Source organism: Schistocerca americana, chromosome 4 (genome assembly GCF_021461395.2).
Source record: "Schistocerca americana isolate TAMUIC-IGC-003095 chromosome 4, iqSchAmer2.1, whole genome shotgun sequence".
NCBI lineage: Eukaryota > Metazoa > Arthropoda > Insecta > Orthoptera > Acrididae > Schistocerca > Schistocerca americana.
The window spans coordinates 411269062-411295923 of record NC_060122.1 but is presented as its reverse complement, the minus strand read 5'-3'; positions in this window follow the sequence as shown (position 1 = coordinate 411295923).

Genomic DNA, 26862 nt, shown 5'->3' with positions numbered 1-26862 from the left:
TGAAATAATAAAAGAACGAGATTATGGTAACACTAATAAGTAAAAAATTTACCAAACATTCATTCATAGTGCATAATAAGAATAGAAAGTAACTGATCTGCTGCCGGTGTCTACGTAATATGCCTTTATCTGCTTGCAGCCCTTGAAAACGGACAAACTAACCTCAAAAATAGACTTCTTCAACCTCAGTTTTCATTCTTTAGCACTGACTATTTGTGACGCCCAAAGACAAATGTGATCTCTGACTACAACATGATATTTGAGCAAAGTTTCAAAGAATTATAATCAATGTAACAATACTGGTGATTTTTTCTAGTATTCGAGCATTTACTGCTTTTCGAGAATAGCAACGAACTTCAAACTGAGAGTGTCAAAATTTTTCAATATTCGTTCGATTCCTAAGTTTATTGCCGATAATAACAGGAATAAAACACCGAAAACAGGATACTTCAGAAACCTGTGTTATTGAGCGTTTTTAACAGTCGGTTTAAACTGAGATGACGCTAAAAAAACACTTTGTAAGCAAAAAGCGGTTGTTTCAGCGATAACGGCCGTCCCCAATAGTCATCAACAACCACAGAAATGACTATAGCTGTCCTCCAGGGCCGGACTGCAAGAGTTTCTTTACTCACATTTCATCATAAGTTTTCGTTTTCTTTTTCAGTTTCAGATCAGTGGTTGTTCCGACATTTAGGACTACTTTACGTCTACATATCTGCTGCACACAAATTCATCTGTAATGTGTTTTACATTCTTAAATGTTTAGTGGTGGCGGCTGTCGCAAAATTTTACAAGTGGGCTGCAATGGAGTGGTCTACAGCCTTTCGACTTCAAGGGTAGTAATCATAACTGAACTGAATATATTAGTTTTATATATGGAAATTAAATTGTTTAAATCTATTTAAATTTTATAATTAATCGTTCAACATTGTGAGGAATTAAATACCGTGGCAAAAAAGAAATGAGACTCGAACCTAAGCTAACAGATTGCTTATTAGTGTGCCTGACCACTGGGCTACCGTGTCAGTACATAAAGTGCTAGTCAAATTTGACCAAATCTGTGAGCTTCGTCCCACGCCCTCCATTGTTAGACTTACATATGGAGTAGATCTATCTAACTACACTCCTGGAAATGGAAAAAAGAATACATTGACACCGGTGTGTCAGACCCACCATACTTGCTCCGGACACTGCGAGAGGGCTGTACAAGCAATGATCACACGCACGGCACAGCGGACACACCAGGAACCGCGGTGTTGGCCGTCGAATGGCGCTAGCTGCGCAGCATTTGTGCACCGCCGCCGTCAGTGTCAGACAGTTTGCCGTGGCATACGGAGCCCCATCGCAGTCTTTAACACTGGTAGCATGCCGCGACAGCGTGGACGTGAACCGTATGTGCAGTTGACGGACTTTGAGCGAGGGCGTATAGTGGGCATGCGGGAGGCCGGGTGGACGTACCGCCGAATTGCTCAACACGTGGGGCGTGAGGTCTCCACAGTACATCGATGTTGTCGCCAGTGGTCGGCGGAAGGTGCACGTGCCTGTCGACCTGGGACCGGACCGCAGCGACGCACGGATGCACGCCAAGACCGTAGGATCCTACGCAGTGCCGTAGGGGACCGCACCGCCACTCCCAGCAAATTAGGGACACTGTTGCTCCTGGGATATCGGCGAGGCCCATTCGCAACTGTCTCCATGAAGCTGGGCTACGGTCCCGCACACCGTTAGGCCGTCTTCCGCTCACGCCCCAACATCGTGCAGCCCGCCTCCAGTGGTGTCGCGACAGGCGTGAATGGAGGGACGAATGGAGACGTGTCGTCTTCAGCGATGAGAGTCGCTTCTGCCTTGGTGCCAATGATGGTCGTATGCGTGTTTGGCGCCGTGCAGGTGAGCGCCACAATCAGGACTGCATACGACCGAGGCACACAGGGCCAACACCCGGCATCATGGTGTGGGGAGCGATCCCCTACACTGGCCGTACACCACTGGTGGTCGTCGAGGGGACACTGAATAGTGCACGGTACATCCAAACCGTCATCGAACCCATCGTTCTACCATTCCTAGACCGTGAAGGGAACTTGCTGTTCCAACAGGACAATGCACGTCCGCATGTATCCCGTGCCACCCAACGTGTTCTAGAAGGTGTAAGTCAACTACCCTGGCCAGCAAGATCTCCGGATCTGTCCCCCATTGAGCATGTTTGGGACTGGATGAAGCGTCGTCTCACGCGGTCTGCACGTCCTGCACGAACGCTGGTCCAACTGAGGCGCCAGGTGGAAATGGTATGGCAAGCCGTTCCACAGGACTACATCCAGCATCTCTACGATCGTCTCCATGGGAGAATAGCAGCCTGCATTGCTGCGAAAGGTGGATATACACTGTACTAGTGCCGACATTGTGCATGCTCTGTTGCCTGTGTCTATGTGCCTGTGGTTCTGTCAGTGTGATCATGTGATGTATCTGACCCCAGGAATGTGTCAATAAAGTTTCCCCTTCCTGGGACAATTAATTCACAGTGTTCTTATTTCAATTTCCAGGAGTGTATTTAAATCTTACTTTCTTCTTCAAAAATCCACCGGAAATGGGCCTCTTTATTAGATCATATACAGTTCATCTACAAAAAAGGCTTCACGCTAAATGTCCTTGTATAATCGCTTGCTAACTAAATTGAGTATATTAATTTTCATATGCGAACCGAACTGTTTAAATACGTAATAAATGTTATGAGTTTAACATCGTGAGGACTAAGACGAAATGGAAAATAGAAAAGTGATGGTAGCAGCGAAAATGGAACCTGCGCCGAGTAATAGTCTATTGTGTTTGACCAAATGGCGATGGCACCATCATGTCAACTGCTCCTGACCAATCCCTCATACTCTTCTCTTGCACTAAACGAAACACACACTTGCTAAGAAAATTGCTAACCTGATGCTGGGAGCAACGTAGCTCTGTAAGGGACGACATCACATCAGAGCATGCGCAGTCGAAAGCGAAGAGCTGAGTCCCTTCTCCGTGTTGATCACAACCCTGCTGACCATCATTTCACCGCTCGACACTGGTTTGCCGTTATTGCAGAGAGGACGCTCCAAAACATATTTTCGTTCGTTTTATTCGCAACATAGTACACATTCAGAGAGATATGGCATTATATTGGTGTGAATTCTGGCTCGCATTCCAAGAGAAATGATATAATTTTAATGCGATATTTACAGTTTGCTGTAGTACATTAGCACATAATAACCAGTCACCACTGATGAAACTTCCTGGCAGATTAAAACTGTGTGCCGGACCGAGACTCGAACTCGGGACCTTTTTAATCTGCCAGGAAGTTTCATATCAGCGCACACTCCGCTGCAGAATGAAAATCTCGTTCCACTCTTGGGTGTCCATTCGTCCCGTTTTTCCCGGGACAGTCCCGTTTTTGACCAAAATGTCCCGCTGTCCCGAAAGTTTTTTTGGGGACACTCAAATGTCCCGTTTTTTATGATTCCGCTTGGCTAGAGTATTTTACGCTACTGGTTGTTTGACTTGCTATTAACTGCTCAATTATTTACGCTAGGAAGCGTGCGATGACTTTCAGCATACCCCAAACATGTACCGAACTGTCAAAAATTACAAGTAAATTTAAACGCACTATAGGTTACGAATAACAACGAAGATTCTTCTCTTCTAAATCGATCCACTGAATCCGTCCTTTCGGTCCAGAGATACTCTACACCACTAATACTTGCTCTCTGGCTTTCGTAACCACACTGTTAATGTTTTGCACAGTGCAATCACTGTTTCATTGTGTCAAAACGAAAGTGTAATTTTAACAGCAATATAAAAAGCAAGTTTCCTTTTATCAGTGGTAGTGGAGAAACTGTAGAATGTACGTTGTGCAGATCAAAATATGCTATTGGCTATGGTGGAAGGTATTAAATTGTCAATCACATTAAGACTAAGAAACATCGCATGAGTGATCAAACGAAAAGATCAAAGAAATGCGTGAGTGACTACTATGTAAACTTAAAATCAGTAACAGAAATGGATAGGCAATTGGCAGCACAAGAAGCTGCGTTTGCATACCACAATGCAATGCATAACCATAGTTTTAAGTCAATGGACTGGAGTACAGCAGTTGTTAAAAAACATTTCAATCCTAAATTCACATGTGGAGACACAAAATGTAATGCTATCATTTCAAATGTTATTGCACCGTATGCAGCTCAGCAGGTTTTAAATAAACTGAAAAGTGCTCGATTCATTTCTGTAATGATTGATACATCTAATCATCTGGATTTGAAGTTGGTTCCTCTCCTTATCAGGTATTTTTACCCTGAAAATGGCATCACGGTGAAAGTGCTCGAATTGGTTAATTTAGCTGGAGAAACTTCAGATTTACTTCAGAATTATGTGCTGGAGGTTTTAAAGAAATATGATCTTGAGGGAAAGGTGATCACAGTTTCTGCAGACATCACTAACACCAATTTTGGTGGTAAGCAGAGGAAAGGAAAAAACAATTTGCTCTATAAACTGCAACAGAACACCGTGAATAATATAGTAGGTGTTGGCTGTCCAGCACATGTGGTGCACAATTCCTTACAAACTGGCTCAGATTGCCTACCCATCGACTGCTAATTAATTGTAAACAAAATCTACCAGCATTTCAACATATATACAGTAAGGGTTGAATCTCTGAAGTAATTCTGTAAGTTTACTGAAACTGAATACAAAACTGTACTTGGGCACAGCAAGACAAGGTGGCTATCTCTGCTACCAGCATTGGAAAGAATTGTAGAGATATTTCCTGCTTTGAAATAATATTTCACTTCCGTTAATAAGTGTCCTGTTATCCTTAAAAAATTCTTTGATAACTTTGTGTCTATTGTTCTTCTACATTTTCTTGTTAGCCAGCTAAAACCTTTCTCCACAATAATTAAATGTATTGAGAAACAAGAAATCATAATAGTGGAAGTTTATTAAGAAATAAACAAATTATTGGGCAAATTACAATGTAGAAAACTGAATGCTTTCTCACATCCTTTGTACATGAGACTCTAAGAAAGCTAGAAGAAGAGGGTGAAATTATTGTAGAACAATTTCATATTTATGCTGACGTCTTCTATGACTCTTGCATTGAGTATATTAAAGAATGGTGTTTACAATTTCTCACACCTTTTAAAGCATTTTACTGGGTTAATACTGAAAAGGAGCAGCTACAGTGGAAGGATATTCAGGACTGTTGTGTTTTTGTTAAAAGTATCGTACCAAATTTTCCTGTTGATGAAGACGAACTGTTTGATGAGTTTTCATATGCACAGAACTTCATAAATAGTGAAGAAGGAGACAAAGAAAGTGTTAGTGCAACGTGGTGTAAAATATTTGCTTATTTCAAAAGTAAAATCATTAACATGAAAAACATGACTCATTTGGTGGAGTTTTATTTGGCAATTCCTGGGTCAAATGCTGCTGTGGAATGTGTGTTTTCGTTAGTGAGATCTTTGTGGGCAGATGAAAAAAACAGAATGAAAGTTGAAACGGTGAGGGCCTTACTCATTGTCGAAACACACTTTAATGGTGTATCGTGTACTGACTTTTATGATACAATTTCAACGAAAATGTACTTCTTGATAAAGTACATAAAAGCGAAAAGTACGGTAATAGTGTGGCAAAATAATTGTAAAATGTGATTTGGGGTCATCTGAGTGCACGTTGTAAAGGTAAACTTGTATGTGTATTAAATTTAATCAATACAGTGTTTATGTCCCGTTTTTTTATTCATTGTCCCAGGTTTTTCTCTAATTTATTTTAAATGTCCCTTTTTCAATGAAAATGAAATGGACACCCTATTCTAGTCACCACTGATGTCTAGAATTGTAGCATAGGCCATGCTGTTTATTCCTTTCATTTGGAGCCGCTTAGGGTATAATGTACCTTTGCCATTTGATACAATTTTTTCCCATTTCGACTTGCACAAATCAGATTCAGTGCCGTAATTAAGGTACGACAGCCTAACGTTATCCCCGTGACATCGTTTCCTTGGGGCTAAAGTTTCATGACAGGCCGGATGAAGGATAAAAGAAAAGGCGGATAGGAAAGGCTGGAAGAAAATCGTGAACAAATTGTGCTTGGTCTGTGATGAGCAGTAGATCCAGAAGATGTAATATCCCCTGGTACTGGGTCTTTTGTTTACGGCCACTAGATGAAACTATCGTCGTTATGCCAAGTTATCCAACCCAACTAAAATGTAACTAGTATTATTATGCATTTGTTATGTTTGCTACGCCTTTGCAGTAACCGGCAGCAAGACATTGTTAAGAGATCTCATTATTGACGCAAACAATGGGACTTGTTGATGTTTGATATTTTGAACAGAATCGTACAAAAATAAGCAATGTAATGTGTACTTTTTACTTTATGGTGAAGTTGTATTGTTCTCAATGAACGAACAAACAAGTTTAGCACTGTTTGGTGTTAAATAAAGAGCGGTGCGATTTCGTCAGCATGTTTAAAGCATGTCTTTCAATATTTATTGTGCCAATATCGTAAATCCTATTACGAATTAAATGTTCTGTGAATAACTTCATTTAATTTGTAAGGGGATATTTTTATTTCTTAAAATTTTTGTTTACAATTTTGATTTTATTTGATCAGAATAAAAAAGTAAAGTTACAATTGTATTTTTATAATTAATTGCCATTAAGACTACTAAAGTGTTCAAGATCTTCAATTAGGTATGCTCCTATTGTTAACGGAAATAATAGCTGGTGGATCCAACCCGTTTTTAATAAATCAGCTTGATGCGAAATGTGTTACAGTAATGGCATCTTATTTTGTTTATGAAGATGTTAGCCGTAACAGAATCTAATAATGGTCCAGGAACTTTCACTTATTCAAAATGTCGTCCAAGTGGTTGAAAACTGATATATGAGTGAATTTCACTTTCACCTACTACCGCTTCAAATGTCATACGGCGGTCTCCGAGCACCTCGACGTCCTCTTGTGATACCAGTTTCTTCACACAGAGATGGTCTGCCACTTCATTCTTCGTCATTCACACTAGTTTGAGTACACTGGAAGCGTCAGCGCCACGGAGCTATACGCGGATTGACGTCTAGCTGTTCACAGGCTTGCTACCACAGCAACAGCCAATCATAGAACGCGCTTGGCCGCACGTCCTGTTCCGTTCAGCGTTGTCAAATATCTCTGCTACTGGAGATAGCGGCTACTGTAGACAGTATTAAACGATGCTTGCGGCCGGCAACGTAAACCGTTGTGGTCTGTTTCGTAGTGTGCTTTTATTTCTCTGAGCGGTGAGTTTATTTTGCGCTACGGAATGTCTAAAGCGTGTAGTGGAAGGGTGCAAAAATATTTGGCTGCTATACGGGAACTTCAGCGATCTTCTCATATTTTCCGCGGTCAGACACGTGAGTTTATGTGCTCAGTGCGAGAATATTTCGAGAAAGAGAGAGACAGTGGTGCAACTGCGTTGCCTCTAACGAACGTAGTCGAAGGAACTGCAGTCGCCTTGACGATAAACAAAAATACTGTCATCAAAATATGTAACTATAAATACAGAGCAGAAGGAGAAGAATCTGGTTCATCCAAACTATGGACACCCCGGAATGAGAGGACAGAACAGAGCCCTCGGTTTTCGGTATAAAAAAATTAATGGACGGAAAATTATAATGGAGAGAGGTGGCATCGTAGCGTTATCGTTAAAGTGGCGTTTGAAGACATTGCGTGGCTCGACGAAACCCGGGTAGACGCTGGTCATTCTGTCTGAATAGACTGGACAGGTGACAACATATGTGGAAGCTCTTACTACTGTTCCGGAGGTAAAGAGCTCAAGAAATGTCTCGTTTGCTGGAACTGTATCTAGTTTCGTACCTAACTTCTCCTTTACAAATCGAGGAAAACAAACGACTACCACGAGGAGATGAACCACTACAGCTTTCTGAAGTGGTTCAATGGGCAAATACTGGAAAACTTAAGTCAGCTGTCTGTCGTTCAATGGATAATGCCCCATACCATTCAGTTATTAAAGATAAAGCTCCAGCGATGGCAACGAAAACAGCCGACATTGTTGAATGCCACAAAATGAGAATTCAGGACCATTGATGTACGGCAGAGCTCATTAAAATAGAAAAAAAGTAAGCCACAGTTTCAGAAGTATGTTGTGGATGAGGTAGATAAAGAACATGGGCACAGGGTTCTTAGGATCTCACTATACCACTTCCACTTTAGCGCCGTCGAAATGCTTTGGGCAGGAATTAAAAATTACGTGGCAGAAATTCAAAGACTCTTGGAGAAAGCAGTGGCACTAATAACACCAGAGAAGAGGAGAAATGTACGCCACACAGAAGCGGTTGTTAAAGAAGCATGGAAAAGTGAAGTGAGTGTCCAGAGTAATATAGAAAAGTTAGTTCATCCTTGGGCAAATCCAGTGGTTCATCTATGGATCAGAGCTCACATAATGGCAGTGTCAAGGTTCAAATGGCTCTAAGCACTATGGGACTTAACATCTGAGGTCATCAGTTCCCTAGACTTCGAACTACTTAAACCTAACTAGCCTAAGGACATCACACACATCCATGCCCGAGACAGGATTCGAACCAGCGACCGTAGCAGCAGCGCGGTTCCGGACTGAAGCGCTTAGAATAGTTGCGCCACAGCGGCCGGTCCAGTGACAAGGAAGTAAGTGATTCTGAACGAAGTGGCATTTACTCTCTGCCGTAATTCGTCTTTATTTTTGTGTTTGTATTTCGTATTTTTGACCGAATGGTGTGTGCAGCAGTTGCACAATAAATCTCATCTCTTTACAATGGAATTCTCTTCTTCACAAGTATGACACTGCATGCACGCTACAGTGTTTGACAAGTACTCAACGCAGTTTATATACTATTTTAATATTAGTTATTGTATTTACATGAACGATTCCGATACATTTTAACACCCCTTACGTATCCAATGCGAAATAGGACGTGTCCTTTCTCATTGTTAATATAAAAAAATGCTCTTCCTATTGTTTATGTTGAGATAGGAATACAGCATCATTTTACACACGGGAGTGCGTTTAATAAACTACAAGTATGCAACGGCTTTGTAAAGCGAATTCAGTACCGCACATTAAAAGGGGGCGTGAGCAGGTAGGCTGGTAAGGAATCGCACAGTTGTTGCTGCTACAGCCGTAATGTGCGTGGACGCGCCAGCAAACCGACAACATCGTCCCCTTCCACGCACGACTGTACCTCGCTCTCAATCACTTAGTTATTCTGATCCGGGTATTGTGTGACGGTGTATTGTTCCACCCTCTTCCTCCAATTCAGCATTGGTTTTTGCAGCGTTGATCCTCTTCGAATGGAGTCTGTGGACTTTGCGACCGCTGGTTATCCTACCCTTTTGAACGTACCGCTGGTACCGTGGAGCTTCCGACCAACCAGTTTTGTACCATAGTACGTCCGACCAGAGTCGTCGTCCTCCCCCCCCCCCCCCCCCCCCCCGCCGCCAATTGCGGCTTCCTTCGACATGGCAACTGCTCTCGCAGCAACTTCAGCTGTGCCCTAGCTGCCAGAGGATTCGATGAATTGTCTGTTTTCGTTGCCATCGTTGGAGCTTTATCTTTAATGATTGAATGGTATGCGGCATTATCAACTGCAACGACAGACGGCCGATTTAAGTTTTTCAGTAGTTGCCACTTAAATTACTTCAGAAAACTATCGTGGTTCATCTCCTCGTGGTAGTCGTCTGTTTTCCTCGATTTCTAAACGAGGAGACAGACACGAAAACAGATGCAGTTCGAGCATACGAGACAATAATTCTTGCTCCTGTCGCACCGGAGCAGTGGAGGTTCCGTCGGGGCAGTAGCGGGAGCCTGTTAGCCGATGGCAACTAGCAGCGCTACTGATCCACTAGCTCCTGGGCACTGTTAAACAGCTTTGTCCACTTGCAGCCGCCCAAGGCTGTCACGTGGCATAGGTACATGGAGTCCATTAGTCGTTGGTCACTAGTGGCGCCACTTCTTTCACGATGAACCCGCACATGCGAGCGGTACATCACTCGAGTGATACTTGCCGCTGTATTACAGGGAACATAGTATTTGTTGCAGTGCATTACAACATAGTTATTTTTTTATAAGCCAGTAAATATGGAAAAACCAAATTAAGGTGAACCGAGATGTGAGAGAAATGAATAAACGGTTAGAAAGTATAATAAACGTATAAGACCTAATTTCTGAGACTGGCCTGCAATCTGGGATGCCATGACAGAAGCATGCTTTCTAACATTCTGCGTGGTGTCTGTTTGTTCTAAGTCGTGTCTCCCTACCACTTTCGCGCAACGACGCTCTGAGCGTGTTTTTTAGGGAATTGACTAGTTTGAACCTGGGACCTGTTGCTGGTAAGGAGACGCCAGACCACACATGACATGTAGAGTTCAGAAGAGGTCAGTGAGACTAGCGATGATATAATCAAATACTTAATGATTTCAGCGTCAGCTCCACTGCACTCCCTGTAAAAGAATCTTAATACTAACTAAATTTAGTGGAAGGGGTTCAAGGCTTTCCTATTTTTAGTTAGCTGGTAAAATAGCGTCGAAAAAGTAGTTAAGTTTACCATTGGAATTTTTATTCTACTCACAAAACATTGTTTATAAATTGCACTATTGATAAAAGGAAAGATTTTAATACAGGATGATAAAAACCAACTGTGTTCAACAAAAATGTGAACGAATATTCCCTGAATGGGTTTCCAAGTCCTACAATGGATCGAAGGCTGACCTATGCCATATCACATCTATAATCTTGATTTAAGTTAAGTTTCATAAAAGAGAAAACTATCAAATTGGTTTACAGTGACCCTCAATTATCTTTAATTACTTATTTAACTTGTCGTAAATTACAGTGGCTGATGTGGCTTCTCAATGATTATATAACATGAAAATCATTGCATTTCAGATTTTAACTTCTAGTAGCAAATGTTAATACCACGAAGTTTAATTGATGATCGACACTAGTATTACTTAAGAAGGGTATGTCATAGATGAGACTTCTGCAGCTCTGAGTGAAGCATTATGGCGGCACTGCGTGCGTTCATTACCTTGTCGGTGTTTAGGCAGCGTCAGGGGGCGGCGGGAGGCGCAGCTCCACGCACCTCGCCGTCTCGGAAGCAACTCCCCTCTAACTTCTCCTTACTACAACTTACCAAAGTTGGTTTAAAAAAAGGTATCTGGCTGTGTTTTCAACTGACCAATCAGGGTCTCAATGTTAACCTTAAGCTCTGCCTAAGAAAATTCTGTCTATCAAATGAGAAACGTTATACTTTTAATGGTGGGGCTATGCTTTTAACGTGTGCAATGTAACAGAGATGCGTATAGTCTCACCCTAAAACTTGCAGCTGGTGTGGTCGTTTTAGTGTTATCGTAAGATCTATACTGTTCTTCTGGAGGGCTCTATCTTTTAACATGGGCTGGGGGGTGGTCCTGGCGGTCGGCTGGCGACGTGGGTGTCCGTCCCTTATCGTAGGGCCTCCTAGCCTAAACGACTCTGCTCTCGGCTTCTCTCCTCGTTTCTTCCCTCGGAACTGAGTCTGTTTCACGGTGGGAAGGTATGACATGCATTTAGGTGTTCTTGTGTTAGTCTGTGGTATTCCATTTGCTCACTCGTTGATCGTATTACTTTGGTTAATTTAATGTCAGGCTTTATTCGGAGCTATGTGACATACTGCCGGATTTGCTATAATGTCAGGGTTTTCATGGAAGGTTGGATTTGCCTGACACCTTACATATCACCACCCTTCGAACTTAATTTTTGCACTGAAGTTAGGCAATGATTGAATCGTTGCCTAAGTCAGTCAACAATTATTCCTTTATCTAAATTTTGTTGCCTACTGTTCAGCCACATTATTCTAGTTCCATGCTAGTTTGTATTACTAATCTATATTTTTATATTATTCCACATTATTCTCAAAAATATGTTTATATTGACAAGAGAAGAATATTTTTCTGCTATTATCATTATTAATTTTTCAATTATTTTCTTTCTTTATTTAAGTGTGAAGTTTGTTTTTTAAGAAGTTTGTTATCGAAAGCGAGGAGTCTTTCACATCGATTTTCTTGGATATATATATTTTTTATAAATGTAGTAATTTAGTAAAATCTATTCCTTACACGTTTTCTAAATATCATGTACAAGTAAAATGTTTTTGTTTCTAGAGACTCATTTCAACATTGTTACACTAACAAATAAGAATTATTTCCAAGAATTGGTTTGACAAAGAACTTAACATACACAAGTATTGAGATATTATCCTAACAAATGGTACAAATGTTAAAAAAAGGGAAAACATCCATCAAGATAATTTTTTATTTTTTGTTTTTATAAGGAAAAAATAAGTAAAATATAGTTATTCTTTTATTTTTATGAGGAGAAAATAAGTGGCATATAGTTTTAGTGTTTATTATGCCTTACTTTTGTTCTTTATATACTGTCCACTTCAGAACTAATGACTTATTTTTATCGATAGTCTATTTTTTACTTAAGTCCATAGTCAATGACTGTTATTTTGCAGTTTACTAGCTGTCTGGTGTACTTTACTTATTGAGTTTTTCACATGCGTCTTCTGCACAATTCCTACATCACATGGTTTCACACATTTTCATTATCCTATGAATGTTTATGCATGAAGTTGACGAATGTTTCTGCACGAAGTTGATGGTCTTGAGCGAGATGGATGTGGGCAAGTATTTGATGTACAGCCTCTTTCGTCATTTCTTGTTGGTTTTGCAACTGTGTGTTGCTGTTGTGGAGGTCCCATAATGGATTGGAGCTGTGAGTGCAGAATTTCGTGGTTTACTGGCCTTGTACACGTGAAGTTCATCGTTATGTGTCGCTGAAAGCGGTCGTTTCTCGCTGTAATACTTCGCAGACGACTAGTTTACAATAGGATAGGGATTTGGGAAGTTATGTCGTCTATTCTTCACCCATCTTCTTTCTTGGTCTCAGTCTTGCGAATCTTCAACTTCTGTTCTTCCTGCTTTTTCTATGCTTCTTACTTGATTCTTGGTTCTTCTCTGGGCAGGATATGGGAATATTTATTGATAACTAGTCACTTTGAAGTTCTCCTCTTAGTATCAGTTTGATAAATTGTTTGGACATGTCAGTTCTACTTTGTGGAAGTTTACTTCAGTTTCGTGCATCAGCGTGCTCTTTAATAGCAGTAGTGTGACTTTTACACTTTTTTTTTTAAGTTTACCATTGAAATTTTTATTCTCCTCACAAAACATTGTTTATAAATTGCGCTATTGATAAAAGGAAATATTTTAATACAGGATGATAAAAACCAACTGCGTTCGACAAAAATGTGAACGAATATTCCCTGAATGGGTTTCCAAATTCTACAATGGATCGAAGGCTGACCTATGCCATATCACATCTATAATCTTGATTTAAGTTAAGTTTCATAAAAGAGAAAACTATCAAATTGGTTTACAGTGACCCTCAATTATCTTTAATTACTTATTTAACTTGTCGTAAATTACAGTGGCTGATGTGGCTTCTCAATAATTATATAACAGAAAAATCATTGCGTTTCAGATTTTAACTTATAGTAGCAAATGCGAATACCACGAAGTTTAATTGACTATCGACACTAGTATTACGTAAAAAGGGGATGTAACAGATGAGACTTCTGCAGCTCTGAGTGAAGCCTTATGGCGGCACCGTGTGCGTGCATTACCTTGTCGGTGTTTAAGCAGTGATAGTGTTATCGTAAGATCTATACTGTTCTTCTGGAGGGCTCTATCTTTTAACGTGGGCTGGGGGGTGGTCCTGGCGGTCGGCTGACGGCGTGGGTGTCCGTCCCTTATCGTAGGGCCTCCTAGCCTACACGACTCTGCTCTCGGCTTCTGTTCTCGTTTCTTCCCTCGGAACTGCGTCTGTTTCACGGTGGGAAGGTATGACATGCATTTAGGCGTTCTTGTGTTAGTCCGTGGTATTCCATTTGCTCACTCGTTGATCGTATTACTTTGGTTAATTTAATGTCAAGATTTATTCGGAGCTATGTGACATACTGCCGCATTTGCTATCATGTCAGGGTTTTCATGGAAGGTGTTGGATTTGCGTGACACCTTACAGCTTTGAGAAAACAGAGGAATTGAGTTCTTGGTTCCAGAATTCGGAGAGAAACCTGTGAGCGAAGAGTATGTTTTGGATGAGTTTTATACTAATTTCACTACCTAAGTTTAGAAATAACTGTCATTTCGGTACTTGTTTTTACGTATTTCTTCGTGTCAGTTGATTCTTGGATACAAATACGCAGCGCAGACAACAGTGCACAAGCCAGACTTATCACGAGCATTATTAGTCATGTTTGTGTAAGCACGAACATGGACTACACAATCGACTCAGTGCGGTTCTCCCCTTCGAGTTACAGTGTTCTTTTAACGCCCGTTTCTTTTTAACATTTTCCGTGATTACGAGCGCCACACTGCGTGAACAGCAGGCATCTATCTCTTCGTTACGTATAGCCAAGCAACTCACAAAAGGACGGTTTCCACAGTCGAAGATAATTGAAAAATTTACAGTCGTCTGAACTTAGATCGTTAGACAGTGTGTAATACAGTCCTGGTGTCATTCGAACAATATACATGGAAGGTGGCAGATTGAATGAATGTCAATTTCGCACCGTACATGAGATTTTAGACCTTGTAATGAGTAGATAAATATGTCACCTGACATACTTCGACAATAACGAGCAAATTTGCCTAAAAATGTACACTGTGTAATGTAAAGGAAAGACACTCAATTCATTAGTAGTAACACACCGAACCCAAATCCTGCATGTCAATGAACAAAAGGTGAAAAAAGCTGCTGGAGGAAACATTTTAGTTTGGGGGGAAGATGTGAGTTGTCCCAGCACGGCCCAAATACAATGGAATGCTTCTAAAACGCGTTGGTGACCCATGGTGAGAGGGACAACGAACACACTGGGCTATACATCGAGGGGAGCAGGTAGTGGCACAGCGCTGCTTGCGACGGAGAATTTCTTTAGAAAACTGTGTTGGGGAATTTCCAGATGGATACAAACACATCAGCAACGCCATTGATCACGTGACATGCCTGTGGTATGTTCATGATGTACTCGTATAACTTTTAGGCATCAGGAGTGGGCACAAAATGACCAACTGGCTGAAATAAATTCGGCAGGAGAAAAAGGGGCGATGTTGCGACGCAATTTAAAGTTAGGCACTTTGCGATTGGCAGAGGTAATTTCCACAAGATGAAAGGAACACACCCATATGCCTGAAAGGCCATGACATGAAGCACTACAGGACACATGTGGGGGACAGTTTGTTACGAATGACACAAGACTGAAAAATTCGGGGACTCTCCTCTGACCTAGCATCAAGTGCAGAACAGGGTGCATCACACGCTCTGTACGATGCCAAAAGAGAAATTTTTTGTGAACACTTCGTTCACTTTAGCTGACATTGATCTATAAATTATCTGAAGAGTCATTGAGCTCCAATAGCGAAGAAACTAAACAGCCACGTAGTCAATTGTTCTTGCGAGAACTGTGAGGGCATTGAAGCATACACGCTGCTCCATCTATGCACGTGTATATCGTCATATTTTCCAGGCTAGGGATGAGTGCTTGTTTTCTTGCCTAACGAGAAACATAGGAGAGTTTCAGCTGATAAAATATATAAAGATTTTGATTAGCTTTTTATAAGATTTTCAGATGGTGAGAGCAGCCATGCAGCCGACAGCATATCGCAGCTAAAAGGTAAACGCCGCCGGCAGAGGTGTGAACTTGGTTCACCAGCTTGCGTCCTCTGTGAACTCGAACAACCTTGAGTAATCTATTGCTCATCTTGTCACAAAAACTAACCAGCCTCCTTGATTCTCATTCTAAATTTTATCGAATATAAAGCCGGAATCGGATGATTGTCGTATTATTGGCCAATTTCACGGTGTGTAAGTAAGAAAAATATTTGTAGAGAACCTTCTACTTAAATTTGATGTGTCTGGAACCGAGCGACCGCTACGGTCGCAGGTTCGAATCCTGCCTCGGGCATGGATGTGTGTGAAGTCCTTAGGTTAGTTAGGTTTAATTAGTTCTAAGTTCTAGGCGACTGATGACCTCTGAAGTTAGGTCGCGTAGTGCTCAGAGCCATTTGAACCATTGAAATTTGATGTATTGTGTTCAGCGTTATTTCTGCTGAACAGTACATAATGTGTTATACTGACAAATGTCCTGTAAGTGTCATGTCAAACAAATTGTGTTTAGCTAAAAACTGATGTGCTCTGTCATAGAATAGTGGTCCACGCCTAACCCCAATCATTTATTCTAGCGACGCTAACGCACTCACAGTGTGTGTTTGCAGATGTCTAACAAACGCAAAAAGGAGTGGAGTGTCAGATACATTGGATGTTGTCATTTTCCTATCCTTATGGCTTTTACTTTCTTTTATCTAATAGAAAAGAGAGGATAAGTAGTTCTTGATACAATGTCATTCTTTGAACTAATTTCCAGATGAGAGGTGAGCTATTTTTAAAAGTGGCACCACCAGTTGCCTGGTTCATAATACCTATGGCAGCTAGCATCGTCACTCGTGACATCACATGGGGTGCCACTGGTGTCACTCGAATAATAGCGATCTTAGATTCCTGTCTAACCACGCGTTTGGAAATCGTAAGATATTCGGAAACAAACATCCAGATATTTGTGACTAGCAAGAATATAAATGCCTCTGCTGTTCGTTTCACTAGGGGCAATCAGAAAATGGCTCAGAGCACTATGGAACTTAACATCTGAGGTCATCAGTCCCATAGAACGTAGAACTACTTAAACCTAACTAACCTAAGGACATCACACAGATCTATGACCGCGGCAGGATTCGAACCTGCGACCGTAGCGGTCGCGCGGTTCCAGACTGAAGCGTATGGGGAATCCTTCAGTTTGTAATCGGATAAAATTTGACGGGAAGCTCTTATTGCAAAACGGTCGGAAAAGCCATGGCTAAGATCAAAATCACCGTGGTACTTCCGAATTGAGCCTCCCCTATTGCTGGGGCTTCCTCTGGCAGACGGAAAAATCACAGCTGAAATATAAGGGTCAGAAACAACGTATTGGCATCACAGGTCGCAAAGCCCACGGTCGCTAATCCAAAACTCCGTCAAATGCAACAAACGAATTACCACACGATGGTCGACTGGACTGCACCATTTTCTTTTCGCTCTTCTGGTAACGTGTGTTGCAGGGTTTTCAATGTGCACCGAAACGGCGGGTCTATGTCTGCCAACAAACAAACTTTTGATTACTCTCCAAATGATAGTAGCAAGTTTACAACTACCCTCAAGTTTCGTCTCTCACGTTTACACATTACCAACAGAAATGGTTCAAATGGCTCTGAGCACTATGGGACTTAACATCTGAGGTCGTCAGTCCCCTAGAACTTGGAACTACTTAAACCTAACTATCCTAAGGACATCACACACATCCATGCCCGAGGCAGGATTCGAACCTGCGACCGTAGCGGTCGCGCGGTTCCAGACTGTAGCGCCTAGGACCGCTCGGCCACCCAGGCCGGCTTTTCAACATCGACATTTTTCTTAGTCTGGTTGTTCGTTAATACAAATGCATGTTTTTGCGTAATGTTAATTATTAGTAGTGTTCAGTGCATATTGACTTACATTTATGCTTGTAGCTGTAGGAGAATGGCTGTAATACACAACCAAAACTAGTCATCATATTTTAATTACATATTATAAAATATCGTATAGGCAGCAAAAGTTTTTATGCACAAAATCATTTTTCATTATAATAAATTCACTTCTGTGCGAGGTCGAAGCCAAATGCCCTCGTAGTTGTATTGTCAGAAGTATACATGACAAAGTGTGGTGACTGTTTCGCTCATTGGAGAACAATGGCGCGGACCACGTGAACGGGCGTCATCAATGAAGAGTTTCAGCAGCTTGCGTTAGTGGATGTTTTGATCCAGTCCGCTGCGTCAGCCGCATTCGGCGAACAGTGAGGAAACGCGCTCCCCTCCCAGGCCTCGGAGCTCTTGTGCACTCTGCAGATCCGCGCCTAATACGCGCGCATGCGTACTGGGTGTAACCCAAATGCGGGTCGTAATAGCGCCGGCAGCTGTTATGGGCAGAGTGCATCACGGTCGGCCTACGCCGGAATGGCCTGGCGGTGCGATGGCTAGGAAGAATTAGCGACGCGCTGTTTAGCCGCACGCTAGGGGAGGGCCCCCGACCCGCGAACTGGCGGCGTGGAAGCAGGGTCGGCGGAGAGCGGGGGCACACACGCACGCGTCTGTCCCAAAGCGATCCAGCTGTCTGCGGCGCCGCCGTGATGCATGTGCCGGCGACACCGGCTCTCGGCGCGTGCATTAATACACACTGGCTCAAGCCCAAACACGTGGTCAAGTTACTCTTGTAGTGCGATAGTAACTTCTTGTAGTCTGCTTCAGTTTTTCCTTGAACCGCGGAAAAGAATAACGCAAATTCAGAGAATTATTACTGATAACCTTTGAAGAAATTCGTCTTTCTACCTGTCTTGACTGAATAATACTTTCTTTACGTCTATTTTCGATAGGAAGTACCATTTTCAGGTTCAACTAAAAATACATAAAATCACCATTTTACTAGATAGGTGGTACCTAAAACGGTAAGTATAAGTTAATAGTTGCTTCAGTCAACGAAACTTTCATCATAACATTTGGACTGCAGTCATATTCTCTTCTTGTCACAAAAAAAGATTTTACAGGGTTATTACAAATGATTGAAGCGATTTCACAGCTCTACAATAACTTTATTATTATTTGAGATATTTTCACAATGCTTTGCACACACATACAAAAACTCAAAAAGTTTTTTTAGGCATTCACAAATGTTCGATATGTGCCCCTTTAGTGATTCGGCAGACATCAAGCCGATAATCAAGTTCCTCCCACACTCGGCGCAGCATGTCCCCATCAATGAGTTCGAAAGCATCGTTGATGCGAGCTCGCAGTTCTGGCACTTTTCTTGGTAGAGGAGGTTTAAACACTGAATCTTTCACATAACCCCACAGAAAGAAATCGCATGGGGTTAAGTCGGGAGAGCGTGGAGGCGATGACATGAATTGCTGATCATGATCTCCACTACGACCGATCCATCGGTTTTCCAGTCTCCTGTTTAAGAAATGCCGAACATCATGATGGAAGTGCGGTGGAGCACCATCTTGTTGAAAGATGAAGTCGGCGCTGTCGGTCTCCAGTTCTGGCATGAGCCAATTTTCCAGCATGTCCTGATACACGTGTCCTGTAACGTTTTTTTTGCAGAAGAAAAAGGGGCCGTAAACTTTAAACCGTGAGATTGCACAAAACATTTTAACTTTTGGTGAACTGCGAATTTGCTGCACGAATGTGTGAGGATTCTCTACCGCCCAGATTCGCACATTGTGCCTGTTCACTTCACCATTAAGAAAAAATGTTGCTTCATCACTGAAAACAAGTTTCGCACTGAACGCATCCTCTTCCATGAGCTGTTGCAACCGCGCCGAAAATTCAAAGCGTTTGACTTTGTCATCGGGTGTCAGGGCTTGTAGCAATTGTAAACGGTAAGGCTTCTGCTTTAGCCTTTTCCGTAAGATTTTCCAAACCGCCGGCTGTGGTACGTTTAGCTCCCTGCTTGCTTTACTCGTCGACTTCCGCGGGCGTGAAACTTGCCCGCGCGCGTTCAACCGTTTCTTCGCTCACTGCAGGCCGACCCGTTGATTTCCCCTTACAGAGGCATCCAGAAGCTTTAAAGTGCGCATACCATCGCCGAATGGAGTTAGCAGTTGGTGGATCTTTGTTGAACTTCGTCCTGAAGTGTCGTTGCACTGTTATGACTGACTGATCTGAGTGCATTTCAAGCACGACATACGCTTTCTCGGCTCCTGTCGCCATTTTGTCTCACTGCGCTCTCGAGCGCTCTGGCGGCAGAAACCTGAAGTGCGGCTTCAGCCGAACAAAACTTTATGAGTTTTTCTACGTATCTGTAGTGTGTCGTGACTATATGTCAATGAATGGAGCTACAGTGAATTTATGAAATCGCTTCAATCATTTGTAATGGCCCTGTAGTTACATCCTACAGGAATGACCTGAAACTCATCATGCGTGCAGAAAGCATCTGGTTTCCATTTAAATTTTCTTGGCCAAGATAATTATTATAAAGTGCGTGCTGTATTTGTTTATCTATTTAATATGACATGGCTCTGAAATAGCTCTGAGCACTATGGGACTTAACAGCTGAGGTCATCAGTCCTCTAGAACTTAGAACTACTTAAACCTAACTGACCTAAGGACATCACACGCATCCATGCCCGAGGCAGGATTAGAACCTGCGACCGTAGCAGTCGCGCGGTTCCGGACTGAAGCGCCTAGAACCGCTCGGCCACAACGGCCGGATTCTGGCATGGTAAACAAAATATAATATGCTTAATATCTTATCCTATCACTGTATAACAAACTGAGGACAAAGTCTTTCGCGACGGCTCTGTTGATGAAATATTCTCGGAGTTGTTGCCGCGTCAGTTCAGGGTAAGACCTCGAACTCAGGACGATTACCTCCATCGTCTTCGTCAGGAGCAACTGTATGTCAAAACTGCTGCTTCGGTGATCTGATACATGATGTTCAGAAATTCCCGTTACAGCCTTCTAGGACTTGTATAGGGGAGTGAGTACATAATAATTTTAATAGGAACCCATGTCCGGAAACGTCATCTAATGACGCTACAGAGCGTCAAAGTTATATAGGCACCTGTAGTATACAAGGTGATTCCGCGATGATGATACAAACTTTCAAGGATGATGGAGACAGATAAATGGGTCAGTTTGAGGTAGAGGTCCATGGTCTGGAAAGGAACGAAACGAAAGTTCTGATTACTCTGACAGTGGAATACATGTACCGGTACAGTTTTTGTTAAGAATGTACGGTAGTCAGCTTTCAGAGTTGGTAGTATGGACCAAAACAAGAAAAAATGTGTAGTAAACATGGGCTCTAAAATACATTCCTGAAGAGCTAAGAGCACGTTTTCATCTTACTAGTGTGCAATACATCTCTTCTATTGAACGAGCACTCATAGTCCTTGATGTACGTAGATTTTCCCACGCAATCTTATGTCTACAGCTTTTTTAATTGCAAAGACCCAGTATGTAGGAGCCTGGGACAAAACTTTTGTTTCGTCAAACAGTTTTTTATGTTTGTTCGTGAAGCTGTGTTCAGCAGCTGAAGATTTCCCCAGATCTCGATTTTTAATATGCGGCTGATGTTCTGCACAACAGTCGGAATTGCTGCGGATGAACTGACCGATGTAATTGCCCGCACTCTCAAGGAACGCGTAAATCACAGGGATGCTGATGCCGAGACTCTCCTTAACAGGGAGCAGCATAAGGTACGAACTGGATACTAATGCACGCTGCTTATGTAACACTCCCTCATCTCTCGACAGGGAGTGGGTCGATATGTCAACAACAGTTAATCAAAGAGCTAACCATAGCAATACAACGGCTAAACAGACAAAGGAATCTGAGCAACTTGCAACTACACAAAGATCGGTGTCATCCCATTGAACGGCAATCACTATCATCAACCTGTCGGACAAGACCATGGACAAAGGAGCCATCTCAGCCCTTAATAAATGATTTGACTTCGCTCCTACACCATGTACTTTACCGATCATGGAGTTCATTAGTGGGGTGGAATAAGCGGTTTGGCATCTCTCGTATTTTAGCCTCAACCAAGCCGCCCAAATCTAAGAGCAGCACAACACAGAAAGAGAGAGAGAGAGAGAGAGAGAGAGAGAGGGGGGGGGGGGGGGGGGCTCCGTGTACTGCGGGAAGGTGAACTTGTGATACTTCCAGCTAATAATGGAAGTGCCACGGTTGTTCTTAATACCACATCTGGATATCGCAGCAAAGTGAAATCACTGTTGGAAGATAGCATGTACAAATGCCTAAAAGGGCTCCCTACTGTGTCATACAGCGGAAAAATGATGGAGTTCCTGAAGAATTCTGGTCTACCTAAGGATGTCATTAAAATATTAAAGCACGAGCTCCCAGATCTCCAAGGCTGTGCAGAATACCTAAAGTCTACAAGGAAGGTATTCCACTGAGGCCAATTGTTAGCACTATCGGTTCTCCTACCTACAAGCTGGCCAAATACTTAACTAAGTCGATTGCTCCAATAGCAGGTCACTGTGAACATCACATCAAAAACCCTCAGATGCTCCCTGAAAAAATTTAACAGACAAGGCTTGGCCAAAACTATATTTTAATTAGCCTGGATGTGGTCTAAATGTTTGAAGTTCCTGTGGTGGACACACTGAAACTATTGGCAGAGCATTTTCCTCCTGAAACGATAAAGTAGTTCAGACATGTTATGACGACCACATATTTCTTGTGTTGCTGTAAATTTTATGAAATGACCGACAAAAAGTCTATGGGTTCTCCGTTGTCTCCAGCAATAGGCTACGTCTTTAGGGATCATTTTCAGAATGCTGCATTAAATTTCGCTCCCTGTCGTCCATCTTCATTTTATCGTTATGTTTACGACACGTTTATGACGTGACCACACGGCGCAGAGGCTATTGAGCATTTCTTTGATCATATGCACAGTATGAACCCAAACATCCAGTTCACCGTCGAGACTGAGAAATAAGGGAGGCTATCATTTTCAGATGTTTTGGTAGAATGAAAGTCGGACGCACGTCACGGCTGCTCAGTATACCGTAAGCTAATGCACACTGATTTATATTTGAGCGCACACTTGTCACCATTCAGTTTAGGAGAGAGCATTTTAAATACACTAATACACTGAACAAAAACTGTTTTTGACAAGGACGACTTGGACTCCGAAGTTACACACCAGAAGTATGTGTTCCAAAAGAACGGCTATGGGTTACGTAATATGAAGTCAGCATTCTCCAAGAAAAGGAAACGATAAAATTCAAGTGATGAGCTGTCGATTGAATTCCTTCCCTTCCGCGATGCTACACACAGAAAAATAGTCAGAGTCCTGGAAAGACGAGGTATAAGATCTATTTTCCGACCTCCTAAGTCGATAAAGGAGATGCTACGTCCTATTAAGGACAGTCTCAGCCTCAGGATCCTGGGATTTACAACATTCGTTATGAGTGCGGAAGCAATAACATCGTTCATCCGCACCTTTTCTGACAGCTGTGAGGTACAGGAGCGACATATTGACAATCGAGATGTTGAGAAATATGTCACAGTTGAACACATCCTCACGAACAAATATAAAATATTCTTTGACGAAACAAAAATTTTGTCCCAGACTCTTACGTACTGGGACTCCGTAATCACTGAGGCTGTAGAAATAAGAAAGTGTGAGAAAATCTTCAACAGCGGTAGCGGATATAATCTTAGCGGTGCGTGGAAGCGAGTTCTCGATGCAGAGAAGAGCCAGAGATATTTGTCGAAATCTTTACGTTTACGGCGGGAGCTATGGTGTCACCAGCCCAACTCTGACACCATCTGCGGCCGCACTACGTAATTTTCGACCAATCAGAAGCCGTCTATGGTCTATACAGGGCCACTGTATGCGCAATTTGGTCAGTGAGTTGCTCTGATGAAGACGATGGAGGTAACTGTAAGAAAATGAAACACCTACAACCATCAATTGATTCAAGAGGTGACATCACAGATACAGATTGCGTAAGTCAGTTATGTTCGCCACTGATGCATCGTACATATGAATCGTCATATTCCTTTCAGCATAAGTTAAGACCTGAAGATGGTGCAACGAAGCGTCGAACCCGGTAGCTATCCATTGTAAGGACTGATGTGTTTCAATTTCTTACGCTTAGTAAACCGCTGTTGTCCCCCAGACCTCCATTCAAAAGGATGGACATAACGGAAATTTGATGGAGGTAACCGTCGAAAGCTCGAGGTTTTACCCTGAATCGACGTGGCACAAGTCCGAGAATGTTTTATATACACACATCAAAAAAAGTTTAGCACCACGCCGTTTCCCAGAACTCCTGAAGATAGACATTAACTGTGGATATTGTATCACAGACACAGTCCCTTTGACTGTTCAGAGATAGCACTAAACCGGCCCACAGATGGAAACAACCATGCATGAGCAGCGCCTTATAGATTGAGGAGGTCCGACAGCCGATTCGTTCCAGTCATTCCACCAGAAAGGAGGTACACTGCTCGTGTTGTCTGTAGTTCAATCATGCCTACACGGTCAATACCGCGGTTCGATCGCGTCGGAATTGTTACTTTGTGTCAGGAAAGGCTCTCAACCAAGGAAGTTTACAGGAGTCTCGGGGTGAACCAAAGCGATATTGTTCGGATATGGAGGAGATACAGAGAGACAGGAAATTCAAATTTTTCTACTCCACACTGTATATCTGTCATAAGATCAAAGCGTTAATTTAATACGAGTGTTTTAATGCCAGGTAGTCGAAGGCATACATTGACAGTCATACACCATATTGAATTATGATACAGACTAAGAGAGTCATGGTAGTTACACGTGTCCACATCCGCTGCGGCCGCTATTTATGTCAACTGCGACCTCTAAATGGTTTGACTGAGGCCCTGTTGATAAAAGTTGTATAGATTCATTTCACTTTCTATGCTTTGCAAAATATTTAACCTAAAGTGGTGGTTGCACTTGTAGTCACTTTTCAATCTGTTTTATGCCGCAAGTTTTCTTGTATGAAGAGAAACGTCAGATACGAAAGTTTTTGTTCGTACCGCGCTATGGAGTTTAACAAATATGTATTTAAACTGTGCAGTCTTACCGTACCACAATATTTCCGAAGTTGTAACACATTATTTAAGTCGGTATTATATACACGTGAGTACCAATACATACCATTTCAGCTCCTCTTTTTCTCCAAAATGATGCAAGTGAGTTTCTTTCAGAAGAAACTGGCAGTTCTAAGCTGTTGCCTATCCACGACAGACTGAACGTTAAACCCCAAATGGCATGTGCTGCAAACTGAGAGAAACATTTAAAATTCAGCTTTTCACGTGTAAAGGTGAAGCGAACGTTTTCTTCTTTAGTTGTAATATTGGAACTGAAAATTCATTGTCTTGACGGCATTTGATATGATAATAACAAAGACACGGATGTGTAGAGAAACAGTCGAAGAATGAAACAGGTACTTTACTTAAGAACAGTTGTCAAAAGAAAGATATTTACTGCTCCGTTGAAAAGTCCCTATTGTAAATAACCTTATTTCTCGCCATTTTAAAGGAAAAATGTGATACTTTTGAAGTAGTATATCATCGTTTTAATGTATGATTACAAAAAGAACGTCTTTATCACTTTTTCGTTCATCGAAACGAGTGCCCAAAATATTTTCCGCCTTGTTCTACAGGCAACTGCCCATATCTTGATGCCTTTAAACATTCTGGATACATCTGCACTTGACGTCGATTACTGTGTTTCCGAAGTTAAATATATCGTTTGAGTCCTTGCTCTACGGCACTGACCCTGCGTTCTGTCTTTGATGCTTCTGAGAGAGAATCAAGGTATTCCTTTGAGTGGGAATAATTTTACATCTCGTTTATCTGGAAACTAAGGTGCAAATGTGCTCTTGGATAACATTAAATTCAACGTAAAAATTGAATTTTTGTAGTGCTGAAATACTGCGCCTGAAATAATAACTACAGAAAAGTACTTTTGTCTACTATATTCAAAATAATTGTTGTAGATGCCTATTTTCCAACAAAATTTCAATATATGGTCTTAAGCACTGTTTGAAACGTCGATGCCAGGTACCCTGTTGGGTAACCTGTAGGGATGATGACCGCAGCTCGTGGTCTTGCGTTAGCGTTCTCGCTTCCGGCGCACGGGGTCCCGGGTTCGATTCCCGGCGGGATGAGGGATGAAACTGCCTCGTGATGACTTGGTGTTGTGTGTTCATCATCATTGACTCGCAAGTCGCCGAAGTGGCGTCAACTAGAAAGGACTTGCAATACGGCGTCCGAACTTCCCCGCACGGGGCCTCCCTTGCCAACAATGCCATACGATCATTCATTCATTGTAGGGGTGATGACGTGAAATCGCCGCTTCAGTGAATTTTCCACAGCTTTGTTCATAGATACTAATTTTCTTATTTCCTATCATTGGACATTCTGAGGGTGATCACATTTCCTTCAGCTTCCAACGTACTCCAGAGAGAACGAGGTTTACCATTTAATTCGAGTCGGCCTGCTGCAGTGCAATTTTCCCGCAGTAGTTAAGCCCATGGGTGTCCACAATAGGGGAAGGGTGATAAGGGGATGGAAGAACAAGAGTTAACACCTGCCTCCTCCTCTAATATGACTGCAGTAATGATAATGCCGGCCGGTTTGGCCGAGCGGTTCTAGGCGCTACAGTCTGGAACCGCGCGAGCGCTACTGTTGCAGGTTCGAATCCTGCCTCGGGCATGGATGTGTGTGATGTCCTTAGGTTAGTTAGGCTTAAGTAGTTCTAAGTTCTAGGGGACTGATGACCTCAGTAGTTACGTCCCATAGTGATCAGAGGCATTTGAACCATTTGTGTGATGTCCTTAGGTTAGTTAGGCTTAAGTAGTTTTAAGTTCTGGGGGACTGATGACCTCAGAAGTTAAGTCCTATAGTGCTCAGAGCCATTTGAACTAACCAGTAATGATTATCTGCGATATCACCAAGTACAGGAAAAAATGTGGCCTCAGCAGTCACGTTGTATGTTGAGGTTTGCTTGTTGTCGCGATAGCGTCCATTCACAGGAAATCATGCGATTCCATTGTTGCGACGTCGGTTTAGTTTCTCCTTTGCAGTCAAGACGCATGTGAACCTTTGCGAAGCAGAGCCGACACAGTGTCCGCAATCTTCTCTCTGCGG